This window comes from Myotis davidii, unplaced genomic scaffold (genome assembly GCF_000327345.1).
Source record: "Myotis davidii unplaced genomic scaffold, ASM32734v1 scaffold135, whole genome shotgun sequence".
NCBI lineage: Eukaryota > Metazoa > Chordata > Mammalia > Chiroptera > Vespertilionidae > Myotis > Myotis davidii.
In genome coordinates, this window is record NW_006289813.1 from 12,121,585 (window position 1) to 12,128,625 (window position 7,041).

General features: G+C 39.1%; 1 pseudogene; it reads left to right on the forward strand.

The window, feature by feature from the left end:
* Nucleotides 1-5,824: 5,824 nt before the first annotated feature.
* Nucleotides 5,825-6,796, forward strand: LOC102773810 (annotated as a pseudogene).
* Nucleotides 6,797-7,041: the final 245 nt, after the last annotated feature.

Genomic DNA, 7,041 nt, shown 5'->3' on the forward strand with positions numbered 1-7,041 from the left:
TATACACTAAGTTCTTTCTAAAATAGAAAGTGTTTCTAGTATCTTTGACATATGAGTTAATGAAACATTGATTTAGGTGATGGGGTGTATGCTAAAGAAACAGGTCTAGGGAAGGGATTCATATTTATCAATCACCACCACGTGCTGGGCATTTTATAGTCCTTCTTAATTAATTTCCACGTCAACCTAGTAGAGTAGTTTTCATACCCATTCTAAGGAAAGGGCACAGATGCTCAGAGTAGTCAAATAATTTAGCCTGTATTACACAGTCAAATCAGGGAGTCCAGATGACAGTCCAGTGTCTACTGCCCCATCCCTGGCTCTCTTGCCCTCAGAGAAGCCCAACACCTCACAGCCCATACCTCTAAGTAGCTACAGCCCACCCTCAGGGGCAGCAGGCCTCCTACATAATCTTTTTGCAACCCATTTATATTAGCTCTCTTGAATCTGCATCAGATTAACATTGAGTCTCTGCAGGACCTCTCTGGTTCCAAATAGATCCCTCCTTTCAGCAGCTCTGCTGTGCTTGGGGCAGTGCCAACATCCTTGAAGCTGAGTTACAACATCTTCCTCCTACTGTGCAATCAAAATTCTCTGCACACCTTGTAAGCCTGTTAGTGTTCTCTGTGACTCCAGAGATGGGAACAAAGTGGATAAAACCACATATGAGTCTAGCTGTTTTTTGTTTTTTGTTTTCTAAACAGTAGGGGAACCTACTCATTTGTCCCAATTTATCCTTCATTTTAATACTGCTTTGTCTTTTTAAATTTTAGACAATAAGCAGCTAACACCTCGTGCTTTCTTTTTTGGACCCAGATTTCCTTAAAGCTGCTCCTTCCCCCACTCTGTGCAGCCTCCTTCTGAAGCTTAGAGGGTGGGCAGGCCTGATTTTTCTTTCTGAGCGGAATGCTGGAATCTGCCCAGCTGTATCATGTTTGAAAGCTTCATTATTCCTTTTTGGCATAATAAGCGCCTTAGATTGAAACAGAATAACTAATTACATTGGAAGGGGAAATATCGATATTCATTTATAAAATATCTTCCTGGTAGTTTCATATACACACATCTGTTTAATGAACCAGAGAAATTGTATAGACAAGACGTTAGGGTCAGCAGAGTTAGGAGGTGGCAGTTATGCAGGGTTTTTGTTCTAGTTTCCTTACATACTGGAGTTATGTTAGAATGAAAGTCTGGAGGACTTGCCCTGGCGGCCACAGGGGTCAGCTCCCAGGAACCCACTGGGACGAACAGGCTAGAAAGCTCACTAGAGAGGCAGCACGGACCAGAAAGTCCCCTACCAAGAAATTGCAAAGCACTGTAGCTCCCCCACTCCCCAAGTTTTAGGATCAAAGCTTAGGTATCTGAACTTCAGTAAAAGACCAAAAAACAGGGCCACATTGGAAGAGATGAAAAATTCCAGATGATCATCAGAGCAAAGTAAATGCTGAGCAGGGAATGGTGAGGTGGTCTTAGTTCTCCCCACTTGAGTTGGTGGTAAGTCAGGGGTTGTTGGCATCACCTCTAGCTTAGTTTTCAGCCTACCCTATGGAGGACACTTCATCCAACATTATAACAGGAACTCTCAAGGCAAAGAAGCCTGCCTAGTTGCTGAACTGCCTGATATCCTTGAAGCCCTGGAGGAACCTCTGGGGGCAGCCACGCCACTGCTTCTAAATGGGAAGAATAGAACATTACTCAAGGAAATATTATTTTTTTATTTTTCTTCATGAGATAAGAGAAAAAAGGAGTGTTAAGGGTTGTGGTATAGAAGAAGTATGTGTAACGAGATAAACTAATTGCATTATTCAGGGCAGGCTTACTCTGCAGTTGTATTTATTACTGCAGAAAATTTTTTCTAAACATTTCAAAGTCTATATTGTAGGATCACAGACAAGGATTTTTAAAATTATTATCATGAAAGTGTTGAGAATAGGCTTGCAGTTATTATGGTTTGAAAAGTACAAACTACACTCTTATTTGGGATGAAATTAATGGGCTCAGACACTCTTGAAAACACACTCTTGAAGACATACTCAAGTGTTCATATACTTTTAAAAAGAAATGTAGTGCTAATACTGAGAGTGCACCACTAGACAGTTCAATCAAAACATGGGCCTGGTGAGACAGTCAGGGCTTAGGGTTTGGCCTACAGAGAGAGAGGAAGCTCTTCACAGGATCTATTTGGGAACCTGGCAGAAAAAGAAAGATTTGGAAACAGCCTAAGTGCCCATCAGCAGAGTGGATTAAAAAACTGTGGTACATCTACACAATGGAATACTATGCAGCTATAAAAAAGAAGGGACTTTTACCATTTGCAACAGCATGGATGGAACTGGAGAGCATTATGCTAAGCAAAATAAGCCAGTTGGAGAAAGACAAATAATACATGATCTCACTCATATGTGGGATATAATGATCAACATAATTTGATCAACAAGAATAGATCCAGAGACAAATGGTAGGGGAGGGGGGACGGTTAGAGAACAACCAAAGGACTTGTGTGCGTGCATATTAGCATAACCAATGGACACAGACACTGGGACCCTGGGAATGGCTGCGGGGTGGGGTCAATTGGGGAAAAAGGAGACATATGTAAAACTTTAGACAATAAAAAAAGAAACCTGTAAACACATCTGTATACTTCTCCTGGATGGCTAGCTTCAAGAGGATGATGTCAAGGCTAGGCTGTGATCGATGGGCAGGTTACAGTCTGCATGTGACCACAGCATTACTGTAAAATCTGACCAAAGACTAAGGGCCAGCCTTGACCAATGGCAACCATTTCCTTCTACTCAATGGAAACACCAACTGAAAATGGCACCTCTCAAGGAAATCAACAATAACAAAAGGATTTTTTAAATAATCGAAGCATTTATTGAGATAATTATGCATTCACAGCATCTGTAAGTAATAATACTGAAAGGTCCTATACACCCTTTCCCCAATCTCCCAGTGGTAGCATATTAGGAAATTATAGTGCAATATTGCCATGAGGCAATAACAGGGCGCAAAGGAAATGTTATCATGTACACAGGCACACTTACATATTAACATTGATGCAAACCACCAATCTTGCTGGGATTTCCCCAGGTTTACTTATGCTCATTCGTGTGTCTGTGCATTCAGTTCTGTACTTTGTCATGTGTATGGGTTTTATATTTACCTTCACAATCTAGTTCTGTGCCCTTGACTTTCTCTTTGAAAACCACACCCACCTTTTTGTCAACTCCACTCCACTCCTCCTTCCTCCCAGCTCCTATGCCATGATGACAACTAAGATGTTCTGCATTTCTAATTTTTTGTTATTTCAAAATTGTTACATGAATTTTTGTTTAACATTTTCCTATTGAAGGTGAACATCTGGGTTGATTCTAGTTTGGAGTTATTATGAATAAAGCTGTGATGAACACTTGTGTCTAGTTCTTGGTATAAATCTGCTTTTCATTTCTCTGGGGCAAATGCCCATGGCTGCAGTCACTTAGTTGTCTTGTATTGCAATTGCATGTTTAGTTTTATAAGAAGCTGCTAAAATGCTTTCCAGAATGTACCATTTTACATCCTCACCAACAGTGTGTGAGCAATCCAGTTTTTCCCTATCCTGGTAGCATTTAATGTCTCTATTTTTTTTCTGTAATTCTTATGGATGTGTAGTAATGGCTCATTGAAGTTTTAATTTACCTTTATCTGATAAGTAATGATGTTGAACATATTCCCAGGTTCTCATTTTCCATTCATATGTCCCCTTTGACAGAATGTATGTTAGTGTCTTTTTTAAAAAATATATATTTTATTGATTTTTTACAGAGAGTAAGGGAGAGGGATAGAGAGTCAGAAGCATCAATGAGAGAGAAACATTGAGCAGCTGCTTCCTGCACACCTCCTACTGGGATGTGCCTGCAACCAGGTACATGCCCTTGACCGGAATCAAACCTGGGACTCTTCAGTCCGCAGGCTGACACTCTGTCCACTAAACCAAACCAGTTGGGCTGTATGATAGTGTCTTACCCATTTTATTTGAATGATGTATTCCCACTTTTGAGTTCAAGAGTTCTTTCTATATTCTAAATATCAGTCCTTTGTTGGATATGCAGTTTGAAAATATGTTCTCCAAATCTATATCTTGTCTCCCCCACCCCCTTTATATGGTCTCAGAGCATGTTTTTAATTTTTGATAAGGTTTAATTTAGCTGTTTTTCTTTTTTTGGATTGTATTTTGGCTGTGGGTCTATGAACTCTTTGCCTAGATCCCCAAATTTTTCTCCTAAAAGTTTTATAATTTTAGGGTTTATGTTAAAGCCCACAATTCATTTTGAGTTAATTTTTGTATAAGGTGCACAATTTTGTCAAAGTTCCATTTTTTTGCCCATGGATGTCCAGTTTCTCGAGCACCATTTGTTGAAAAGGCCTCATTCTGCTCCCCCACCACCACTGAGTTGCTTTTGAAACTCAAAAGTCAGTCAAATATGTTTGTATCTATTTCTAAGTACTGTGTTCTGTTCCATTGATCTATAAAAGGAGAATCTTAAAAATTGTTTTTAGACTTAAAAAGTCTGCTCAGTTTTATTGTTTATTTGGGGACTTTTGAATAAGCATACTCTGCAGTTTTAGTTTCTCATGTATACTAATTGCAAAATGAGTTTGGAAAATAAAGACACATGTACATACTTCTCTCTGTACATACATATAAATATGTATATATTCAGGTATTTGATAGACATATATTATGATATGCATATATTTTTAAAAAGTTATTTTACATAGAGTAAGAACTCACCATATCCCAAGTAATTATTTCAGTTTGTGACTTGCCATAGTAGAAATAAACTTCCCTACATTATTCTTAAAGTAACAAAATCCAAGTTAGATGTGGTAAATTTGCTGTTACTATTTTCTTATTTTTTTTACTGTCCTAATATTAATAATTAGCAATTGGGGCATAAGAGTTTTCTTAATTATGTAATTATACATATGTAAAACAAGCTGAGCACCTATTAATCACATTTTATGTCAGAGCAATAAAATTTTTCTTTCTTGTTACAAAATCAAGTTGAAATTTGCAATCTGATAGCAAGTTGACTATGAGCAGTGGAGAATAAGGCTCATATTTTGTGCTGAAAATCATAAGAATATTTATAATCATACAATATAAGGACCTAGATACACACAGATGCACACATTTCTTTAAAAAATGAAATAGTCATGCTACCAACATTTTTGAAGTCTGCAAAGAACTTGGGAACAATCAATATTGTCCCCTGAGAACCAAATTAGTGAAATTCATACTTACTGTGTAGAGATTATCTCACTGCAAAATTTGTTAAATGACAGAATATTTTCAAAGTCAAGGAATGCTTAGTAAATTTTTAACTAAATGTTAAAGACAAATATAACCAGTTCAGTGTCATTAACAAGGTCTAAGAATGAGTTATCAACGTGAAATTCCAAAGAGAGAGTGAAACTTTTCAGCATGTCTCTGGAATTTCCAATAGCACCAACATCCTGATGTGAGTGTGTGTATGTGTGTGTGTCTGTGCACATGCACGGGGAGGGGGGAAATGAATGAATTAAATATTTATATTATTTATAGGTCAATAACACTGGACATTCCATTTTCTAATGTTCCAATATCATGCTCATGAACTCCCTTCCAATTTCTATTAGTGGTTTTCCCTATAGCATATCCATCAGAAAATGCACCCACTGGCTTACACAAAATTGGCAGTTTAAATTGACCATTCAGTTCCCCCTTAATTAATAACCTGGCCTTCTGGCTAGAGCCCCGGAGTTCAGCCGGTTACAGTCCCAGGCCTGCAGGCACCCTCTTCTTCTTTTCAACATGACAGCTGCCGCTGTGTCCTTTGCCAAGGACTTCCTGGCAGGTGGAGTGGCCGCAGCCATCTCCAAGACAGCCGTAGCACCCATCGAGCGGGTCAAGCTGCTGCTGCAGGTGCAGCATGCCAGCAAGCAAATCACTGCAGATAAGCAATACAAGGGCATTACAGACTGTGTGGTTCGTATCCCCAAGGAGCAGGGAGTCCTGTCCTTCTGGCATGGTAACCTGGCCAATATCATCAGATACTTCCCCACCCAGACTCTCAACTTTGCCTTCAAAGATAAATACAAGCAGATCTTCCTGGGTGGTGTGGACAAAAGAGCCCAGTTTTGGCGATACTTTGCAGGGAATCTGGCATCAGGTGGTGCCACTGGGGCCACCTCCTTATGTTTTGTGTGTCCTCTTGATTTTGCCTGTACCTGTCTAGCAGTTGATGTGGGCAAAGCCAGAGCTGAAAGGGAATTCAAAGGCCTTGATGACTGCCTGGTTAAGATCTACAAATCTGATGGGATTAGAAGCCTATACCAAGGTTTTAATGTGTTGGTACAGGGTATTGTCATCTACCGAACTGCCTACTTTGGTGTCTATGACATGACAAAGGAAATGTTTCCAGATCCCAAGAACACTCACGTCTTCATCAGCTGGATGATCGATCGCACAGTCCTTCACAGTGGTGGCTGGGTTGACTTCCTATCCATTTGACACTGTTTGTCGCCGTGTGATGATGCAATCAGGGTGCAAAGGAACTGTTATCATGTACACAGGCACACTCAACTGCTGGAGGAAGATTGCTCATGATAAAGGAGGCAAAGCTTTTTTCAAGGGTGCATGGTCCAGTGTTCTCAGAGGCATAGGTGGTGCTTTTGTGCTTGTCTTGTATGATGAAATCAAGAAGTTCACATAAATTATTTCCTAGTCCTCCCTCCCCCAGCCTCCATAACAGGCATGTTGTATTATGTAACATATCTTGAGCATTCTTGACAGACTTTTGGTTGTCTCTTTATTAGTGGCAGCTATTTACTGGTTGAAAATGGGAAGCAATAATATTCATCTGACCAGTTTTCTCTTAAAGCCATTTCCATGATGATGATGATGACAGGACTCAATTATATTTTTAATTTCAGTCACTCCTGATAAACAACAGATTTGAAGAAATAAAAAATATCTGAAATATAAATAAATAAATAAATAAATAAATAAATAAATAA